General features: G+C 43.6%; 1 non-coding gene across 1 annotated transcript; it reads right to left on the bottom strand.

The window, feature by feature from the left end:
- Positions 1-8,693: 8,693 nt before the first annotated feature.
- LOC115067953 lies at positions 8,694-8,799 on the bottom strand. Its single transcript, XR_003847309.1, has one exon. It is a non-coding gene; the product is annotated as a U6 spliceosomal RNA (small nuclear RNA).
- Between the last annotated feature and the right edge of the window lie 872 nt (positions 8,800-9,671).

Raw genomic sequence — 9,671 nt, 5'->3', positions numbered from 1 at the left:
TAGGACTGGTCAGAGCATCACCTGAACTCCATCCTTAGACTGGTGTTCTAATTATGGGAAGTTCCTAGAAAAATTCCTGATTTATAGTTCAAGAAAGCAGATATTGCCAGAAGATGATTTAAAGTAGGAATTGAAGTTTCTAAAATGATATCTTCATAAAAGTAAAAAAATTAAATTTACATTGAACTATTAATTCATTTTCTGAATTGATTCCTTGCAGTTTAGCTAGTCATAGAGAATCAGGAAGAAAGCTGGTGGCCTGCATGGTACACGTCTATCATTAAGCCCCCGCCTTCCTGTAGAGACCTTGTAGACCTGGGGGGTTTGTTCCTGGAGACCCATCAACCATGCAGCAGCAGGCACTGGGCTTGTGCTTGCAGGAGGCATTGGAAATTGCCCCATCGTGAGATGGGCACACTGTTACAGAAGGCTGAGACCTGTGTGGTGTGACCCACAGAAAGGTCAAGGAGTCTGCCTTGACAGGGATTTTTGTGGTTTTTGTCTGTTTGTTCCTGTAATTTGGTCTTAATCCTGAAAACCACCATTTTACCAGCAGAAACACAAGGAAAAGACTAGAACGAATTGCTGTGCTAGGAGAGGCCTGTGTGCTGGTGAGTCCTGTGGTCCGAGGCTGTATGTAGAAAGCTGCAGGCAGGTGGCTGTGACCACTGGGCAGTGAGGAGCTCACTTGCTTCACTTGCTCCAACTACCGTTGGAAGCTCAATCAAGCTGGCATCTGGGGAAAGCACCCTGAGTGCTTTCTGTGAACAACAGTGCTGCTCCTTCGCTGGCAGGACAGACCCCTAAAGAACAAAGGGACTGGATGGTCAGGCCCTCCGTTCCAGCTGCCTAGGTGAGGGCACCAAGGCGCCTTCCACCCTGCAAGAGTTTGCCTGGGATGCCATTATGCAGCTCCTGTGCATTAAACAAGAGTTTACCATCACATGATGGAATCTTCTTTTAAAGCTGGCAGTGTCCCAGAGTGACAAGCTGCCAAATGGTGTCTCCTCCAAAGTCCCACAATTAAAAGTGCGCTCAGACTAGCGGGCACTGCACTCCCTTTGATTGGGACCTGCCTGGCCAGGAAAGGTCAGGCTGCCTTTCCCTTTGTTACATCAGCACTTTCCCAACAAGATATCTTGGGGGTGTGGTGGGGCTGAGGTACAGGAATGATTCATAAAAAACTATCTCAGGCTGAGGATTTGTTCCCGTGGGATTCCCACACTACATGGGAAAACGTTGAGTGCACTGCACACATTGGCCCTAGAGTCAGCTGTTTTGACTTTGCATGGTAAGTGATTGGTCCATAGGTGCTGGTGGAGTGTTGGGATGTCTCAGCAGGGTCAGTCAGGGGAATTACTAGATTATTCATTCATGTCTCACACTCATCAAATTTTATTTGGAAACCATTAGCCAGTCACCAAAAAGATTGGGAAATTTCAAAGCTGGCTGGGTATATCCACTTTGTATCATATATTCAATTTATTGGGTTTTTTATCCCAATGTGTATGAGTGTATTGCCTGCATGTATATGAGTGCACCCATGTTGTGCGATACTGCGGAGATCAGAAGAGGGCTTTGGCTTCCCCTGGAACTGGAGTTAAGGATGGTTTGTAGCTGCTATGTGGGTTCTGGGACTAAACCTAGATCCTCTGCAAGAGCAGTCAGTACTCTTAACAGCTGACATCACTCCAGCCCCAATTTATTGTTTTTTCTTAAAAGAGCAAGATGTGAGCTCTATGAAAATGGTGATAATCCACACTGTAGAGACAACTGTGGCAGATGTTTGTTTGTTTGCCTTTGCTTTGTTTTGACTGAACCCATGCCTTGTGCATGCTAAGCATGTGCTCTACCACTGAGCTACAACCTCAGCCCTTGGTTTTCTGAGATAGGGCTCACTGTGTAACCTAGGCTGGCCTGAAGCTTACACTCCTCCTGCCCCCATGTCCAGAATGCATGTTCCATCACACTCAGCTAAAGCAACTGAGTGTTTTAAACATATGCTTTTTTGGACTAGAGAGGTGGTTCAAAGCCTAAGAGTGTTTGCTGCTTTTCCAGAGGATGACAGTCAGGTTCCCAGCCCTCATGCTGGGCAGCTTACAACTGCCCAGGGGATCCAACATCCTCTTCTGGTCTCCAAGGGCACCTGTATTAATATGTACATACTCACACAGAGGCACAAACATAAGGCAATTAGATGGATGGATAGATGATGGATATAGGAGAGATAGATAGATGATAATAGATGATAGATAGATAAATGATAGATAGATGATAGATAGATAAGTAGATAGATAGATAGATAGATAGATAGATAGATAGATAGATAGATAGATAGATAGATAGACCCTTTTGACATTGTTTGTTTTGTAGAGTCTCACTATTGTAGACTAGGATAGCTTTACTTGCAATTCTCCTGCCTTAACTTCCCAGCCTCCCCAGTGCTGGTATTACAGGCACGTTACCACTTCCAGCAAACAACAAAACAAAACAAAAACAAACCTCAAGTTTGAGTTGTTTAGTTTTTAATGTGAAAGATGGATTTTTTTAAAAGTTAAATTTCTAGAGTATTTTAAAGACCTAAAATGATTTTATTCTAATGCAATCGTTAGCAGAAATAAGAGAAATGGACCTGTATATTACTAGCTTTAATATTCATATGTCCCTTGTCTATCGATTGGTGGAGACACTTCTTTGATCAGCAGTACTCTGGTGGCATTTTCTTTTTGTCTTTTTGAGACAGGGTCTGTAACCCCAGCTGGCCTGTAACTCACTGTGTAGACCAGGCTGACCTGGAACTCACAGAGATCTGCCTGCCTCGGCTTCCCGAGTGCTGGGATAAAGGCATGTGCCATCACCCCCGCTGTGACTTTTATTTTAAATTGACTTTGGTTATGAGCTAAGTGGAAGGAATGACATAGTTTTCTGTTTCAAGTGTTCTGAATCCATTTTACGTATACTCCATAAATTAACCTCACTGGTTGGTCACTTTTAATGAAATTTACATATAAGTTGACCACAAAATCTTACATCTTCTCTTTCCTTAGCTAGATCTAAGGATGGCTATTTCTTAAAACACAGAGGTATTTTAAATAGCACTCCAGGAGTCAGCATGGAGTCCACTGAGACCAGTGTGGTTTCCCCTGCATCCTTTCCTCCTGGAGTCACTGGCCCTGGGACCAGCCGAGTCTCTTTCCTCTCCAGTGTCTGTAGGACCAGCACAGCGCCTGCAACACAGCTGTTCAGCACACACTTGTTGAATGAGTAAATCAAATGCTTGGTAATTTTATTTTTCAGTCTATCTACTGATGAAGAAAACAGAGAACTTTGGGGAAAGATATTCAGTGTGAATCCACAAACGCCCCAGAGTCTGCACTTGTCCTTGCATCCTTTTCTACCAGCAGGTCAATGTCCTTGAGGACAACATCTGAAAGCTTTATCCAAGCCAATCACAGCCTTTTCCTTTACATAGCATTTCTTTTATAAATCATTCACATAACTTATGTACGTATGTAAGAAATATACATTGTAATCTGTTTTCTACAGCTATGAGACTATAACAAAATACCTTACAGTGGGTACTTTACAAATGAAGAGGCCTATTCAAGGTCACATATTTGAGACTGAAAAGTCCACAAGCATGGAACTCAGTCTCTGATGAGGGCCCTCCTCCTGGGGTCTGACACCGCAAATGGCCTCGCAGAACAAGGGTGCCCAGGAGAGGTCACTTTTACCTAAAGGTATTCCTCCTAGAGCTTATCAATATGTTCAAGGACAGAGCCCTCATAACCCGATCACCTCTTAACATCTTACCTAGCCCCATCCCTTCTTAAATTTGATCACTTAGAAACTTTTAGAGTTTTATTTAGGATGAAATATTATTCATTTGTTATATTAGAGAAAATTAGAAGCAGTTTTCATTATGTAGTGTTCCTATCTCTGAATATATCACAGTGGGGGTTGAATTTCAAATTTTGGTGGAAACGTAGCAATGGATATTTTAATGTCTGCATGATGTACACATAATTTATATACATATGACAACATTATGATTTGATACATTTAAATATCATGTATACATTATCTGTTTTATCTCAGAAAGCTGAACAACATGACTAGAAAGGAAAGCCTCCATGCTCACAGAGCTGCTCCTGTCTCCAGCTCTCACATTATTTGGTTAAGACTCCTAAGACCAGTGGGATGGCTCAGCGGGTAGAGGCACTTTCCACCAAGCCTGACAATGGAAGGGCAACCCCTAGCACCCCCATGGTGGAAGGAGAGAACCAATTCCTGTAAACTGTCCTCCGACTTCTACACATATGCACACCACAGCACATACACTAAACAAACAAATAAATGAATAAACGCAAGATTTTTAAAAAAATCTAACTCCATGTTCAGGAAAATTTAAAAACTGTTAAGAATGTTTATGTTCTCAGGTAATTGCTCCTACTTTGTGTGTATGTACGTGTAAGTACTTCTATGTATGTGTGTTTTCAGTTTTTAAAAGCAGTGTGTATTATGTATCACTCTTCTGTGCTACAGTTAATCAGGGAAGAACTCTAGTGAGTGTCATTTTGAAAAACAGGCTTAGGCACTGAGGGCAGAACGAAGTTCCCATGCATGAGAAACTTTCCCAGGGTGTTCATGGGCTGAGTACTTGCTGGGAGCTCAAACCTGCTGCACAGCTTTGTAACCCGGCTCTTGCTGCCCATCCCTCTGAGCTCTCACAAGCTCTCCAACTCCCAGTTCATGTCCTAGAGCCCTGGGCCCACAGGGCAGTGTTCCCACAAGCAGTGCCCTCAGTGTGGCTTCTAACAGATTGTGAAACCTGTTTATTGAATATGCTTCTCAGCAAGCTGTGGATCATACATTTCCCACGAAGTCCTGCCCCTTTGATTAGTTGGGCGATTGTTTCACAGGGTTTAATTGTCACTGTGGGGCCTGTCAGAGCTTGAATGCTATCACTCTCTAGGGATGGCTGCTGGTCACTCTGGGTTCTAATATGACAGTGAGGTTCTTTTCAGGTGTGGTTTGCTTCCACTGGTCCCAAGAGGCTTTTTACTCAAGAAGCTCTCAGATCAAAACAAATATGTTTCATCCTTTATTAAAGCAATCATCTCAGGCTCAAATGAGGGCCACAGACCCTCCAGAGGACTCCCCTTGGTTTGTCCTATGGCCCATCTGCACTGTCATAGGAAGAGTATATTCTTTTTCTTAAAGATTTTTATCTTTAAAATTATTTTTAATTATGTGTGTATACATGTCTGTGTGGGGGTTTGTACACCTGAGTGCAGGTGCCCAGGGAGGCCAGAGGCATCAGATGTGCCTGGAGCTGGAATTACAGGTGGTTATGAGCAACCAGATGTGGATGCTGGGAATTGAACTCAGGTCCTCTGGAAGAGCAGTACATGCTTTTAACCACTGACCCATCTCTCCATCCCCAAGAGGGTATTCCTGACTTTGGACATCAGGGACTGATGTCCTGTGCAGGACCATTTTCTATGTGACTGTTGGGGCTCGTGGGTGGGATGACTTGTCAAGTTAGACTGAATAAGAACTTGTGTAAAGTACCCAAAGAGGAAACTTTTCCCTCTTCAAAACTTAAGTGTCTGAGATGATAGAGAAATACTAAGTTATATAGGGACTAGCAGGCTTTAGAGAGAGCAGGGGTATCCAGTGTCTGAGAGGTAGAACTTGTCTTTTTTATCCTGATATGCTTCTGGAAATCCGCCCTTCCAGCCATAGCACTGATGACTCCAGAACTCTCATTCATGGAGACTGAGCAACCTGACTCTAGCTTGCATTTCTGTGCTTTGGCTCCTCTGTCCCATACACTGCCATGGGAGCTCTGTCTGCTAGGCTGCCACTGGTTTGCAGGTCTCTTGGGGAGAGAGGGACTGATCAGGGAGCTGCAGAGAAAGACTGTCCTAGGGAATGGTTATGCTGGCGGCTCGACCCAAGACCCAGAGGTCAGCTGCCCCTTTAATCCTTCACTGATTGCTCTGCTTTCTGATGCAATGTATTATTCCATTTTTTAGTGAAGAACTATAAAGAAAACACATGGAGGAAATTTGATTTTCTCTTTGTGTCAGATATCAAGAGAATGCAATCACAGCCTCCTTTCCTCATCCTGCCCCACTGCACCTACTGATGTTGATGCTTATCATGGGCATTTATTTTTCAAAATAAAGTAAGTTGCCAGGGCTGACAGTATAGGGCAGTTGGTAGAGTGCTTATAGCATGCAGGTTCAATCCCCAGTACTACATGAATTTGGTGTGGTAGCTCATGTCTGTAATCCCAGCACTCAGAAGGTGGAGAAGGATAGTCAGATGTTCAAAGTCATTCTTCACTACCTGAGATATCCTCCATCTTTGCCTCACAAAGATGATGATTATTTTAAAAAGGAATCAGTTTTTCCCATATATAAACACCTCTAAGATTTTAGTGCTATTGGAGCTTATTTCATAGAAAGTTCATGTTCTTGTCAATGACTTCTATAGTCAATGTGTTCTAAGCTTTTTGGTAATGAGTAGGGTCTGCTCATTCACTTATCCCTTATTCACTGAAGACATGCTAAGTATAAGGCAATATACCAGGTCCTCCTGGGACTCTTTACTTTGGGGGAAGTGAGCTTATAGTCTCATAAGTAAGAATAAACAGGCATGGGAGGAAAACGCCAGTTAATCTGCTCATTGCCTTTTCTGTTGTTCTCTTCCATCTTATCCTTTAAAGTGCAACATGTAGGCTATTAACATTTAGATATGCAACGCAATAGTGGAGCATACCTTTACGTTGAATAAAGAGGCAGATATTAGATGAAGTCACTGATTTCTTTTTTACTAATAAGTCTTTAAGATATAAGAGATTTGAAAATGCTTTTGCTGATTCAGAAAGTCGGGAAAGACAGGTATGGTGGCTCACATCTGTAAGCATAGCTTCTGGGAGGCTGAGGCAGGAGGAGCGCCACAAAACTGAGCCCAGCCTGGGTTATAGAGTCAGACCCTGTAAAAAAGCCAGTCAAAGGTGAAGGTTTTTAATTCTGATTCATAGTAATCACAGCCTCTGCAGTGTTAAAGAAGCAGCCTTTCCAGCATCTCTTATCCACGCATACCTTTCTTCATGGCTTGGCTGTGGGAACACCCACAGGCATCAGGGAGAGATAGTCCTGTGTGCCTCATGTTCCGTATAGGAGGTGACAGGTGCTGCATGATGCTTGTAGTTGTTGGGTGGTTGGTGGCTATGGGGTGATGACAGTTTACCTTCTCTACTGTTAGCTTCTGATTACTACTAAGTTTCCTCACTGCATGATAACCTCTTCCCCTCGGTGCCTATTTAGACAGTTTTGCTCTGGAAAGCCTTGAAGACCTGGCAGCTAGAAGGCTTACACACGGCCTTGTCTGCTTGTGTAAAGGGTGTATGGGAGATTGGGAGACTTGTGTGCTGGGTGTGGGGAATCACACTGGGCTGGAAGCACTTGGTCATACTCAGGGCAGTGTTCAGGCAGGGAGGAGTGTGGATCTGTTGTGGAGATTGCTGGAAAGATATAAACTAACAGGAGACGTATAAGCTTGCTAGAAAATATCAAAGGGGATATATTTGTATTTCTCTTGTTGAGCACATAGTGACAGAAATGCTTGTTTTAGGGTGGAGGGAGTTGGAACAAAGGCTCCTTATGTAGCCCAACAGGTCTCCAACTTGGGCTCTTTCTGCCTCTACCTTCTGAATGCTGGGATTACAGGTATTCACCACCATAACCCAGCTAAGGATGGGTTTAGAGCAAATGAAACAGCACTTATCTCTCTCACCCTCCTAGGACTAGGAGAGGTGTAAGCGTTTGGGTCAGCAGGTGGCTAGTTTAGCTTTTCCTTTTTTCTTTTCTCTAATAGTATTTTTATTGATTCTTTTGAGAATATCATACAATGTATTTTGACCATATTTACACCCCTCAACTCCTCCCAAATCCACCCTCACCTCTCCACCCACCCAACTTTGTGACCTTTTTTTTTTTTTTTTTTTTTTTTTTTAAAGTCCATTGGGTACAGTTTGTATTGCTTAAATACTCTTGGGTTTGGGGCCATTCCCTAGAGTGTGATCTACCTACCAGGGGTCACGACCTTAAAGAAAGCTGACTCTCCCTCTTCCGGCAGCTATCAATTATCAATTGCCAATAGTACCTTAGCTAGGGCTGGGGTTTCATCTCCACCCCCTGCCCCCACCATGCTAGGGTTTTGTCTGGCCTGATCTGCTATGGGACTTGGACATACAATCACAAGCACTGTGGGTTAATATGTGTAACTGCTCATTGTAGTTATTCACTGCCTCTGGCTCTTAAAATCTTTCTAGCCCTTCTTCCTTGATGATTCCTCAGCCTTCAGAGATGTGATATAGATGTCCCATTTAGGACAGAACACTCTACGGTCTCTTATTCTTTACACTTTGACCAGTTGTGGGTCTCTGTGTTAAAAAATATAGAACTGGGGCTGGAGAGATTGCTCATCAGTTAAGAACACTGGTTGTTCTTGCAGAAGACCTGGGTTCGAATCCCAGCAACCACATGGCAGCTAACAACTGTCCATAACCCAAGGGATCCAACAGCCTCTTCTGTCCTCCACAGGCATTGTACATCATGGGTGTACTTACCTACATGCAGGCAAAACATGCATACACATAAAATAAAAATAAAAATAAAAATAAAATAGAACACTTCATGAACTTGCTTGCCATCCTTGTGTATGGGCATGCTAATCTTTCTTATTTCATCCCAATTTTAGTGTATGTGCTGGCAAAGCAAGCACTAGTTTAGCATTGTTTGACTCTAGTCCACTGTGGAGATTTCCTATATAATTTATGGTGTCAGCTATCTGCCCTAACTGCCTTACCCAGCTCTGACATATAGGCACTCTGACCAGCTTCCTGGTTAGCTACTTGGCCAGCAACTGCTCCCAACACTGTGGATTTTGTTTTGTCTCTAGGCCCTTGATTTGCCACAAAGCATTAATGGGTATATGACAATTGTTCAAGAATTCTGTCAAGAGAGGGAAGAAGAATTAGTGTCAGTGTTACACCAAGTTCTCCCCTGAGAGACCTGCACACGCTCTCTGGGAAAAGGTTACTTACAAAGACATGCTCACCCTGGTTTTACATCTTGGCTAAGCTTTGAAACCTGCCACCCACCATTGGCTGGCTAGTTGTCCTTGCCCAGTTTGCTAAGACTCTCCCCTTTTTCCCAGTGTCCTCAGCCCTTCACAGAGTTCTCAGCTGCTTCTCAGCTCCTCAGCATCTGTCCTTAGACCCACCCCTCATGACTGATTGGGTGGGAGGAGTGACTGTCTCTGAGGACACACCTACTCAACACCAGGAAAGTAAAATCATAGTGACTAGGCTTCCACATGTCATGGGAGCTATAGCCTCCATGTCTGTCTTCCTCCTGAAAACACAGTCGTGTGCAACATAAGAAAAGGTGGTCAGGAGCTGGTCGGATTCAACAGTGGATAAAAACTTGCTACTTGTGTCGTATGGGAAGAGGGAACCTGAACTGAAGAATTTCCTCCATTAGACTAACTTGTAGGCATGTCAGTGGGGGCATTGTTTTTATTGCTAATTGATGTGGGAGGACCCAGCCCACTGTCCTGTCCCCTGAGCAGGTGGACCTGAGCTGTATAACAAA

Source organism: Nannospalax galili, unplaced genomic scaffold, assembly GCF_000622305.1.
Source record: "Nannospalax galili isolate Female #2095 unplaced genomic scaffold, S.galili_v1.0 scaffold868, whole genome shotgun sequence".
In the NCBI taxonomy this organism is placed as follows: domain Eukaryota; kingdom Metazoa; phylum Chordata; class Mammalia; order Rodentia; family Spalacidae; genus Nannospalax; species Nannospalax galili.
Note: the sequence above shows the minus strand (reverse complement) of the source record. Positions and strands in the feature narration are given on the sequence as shown.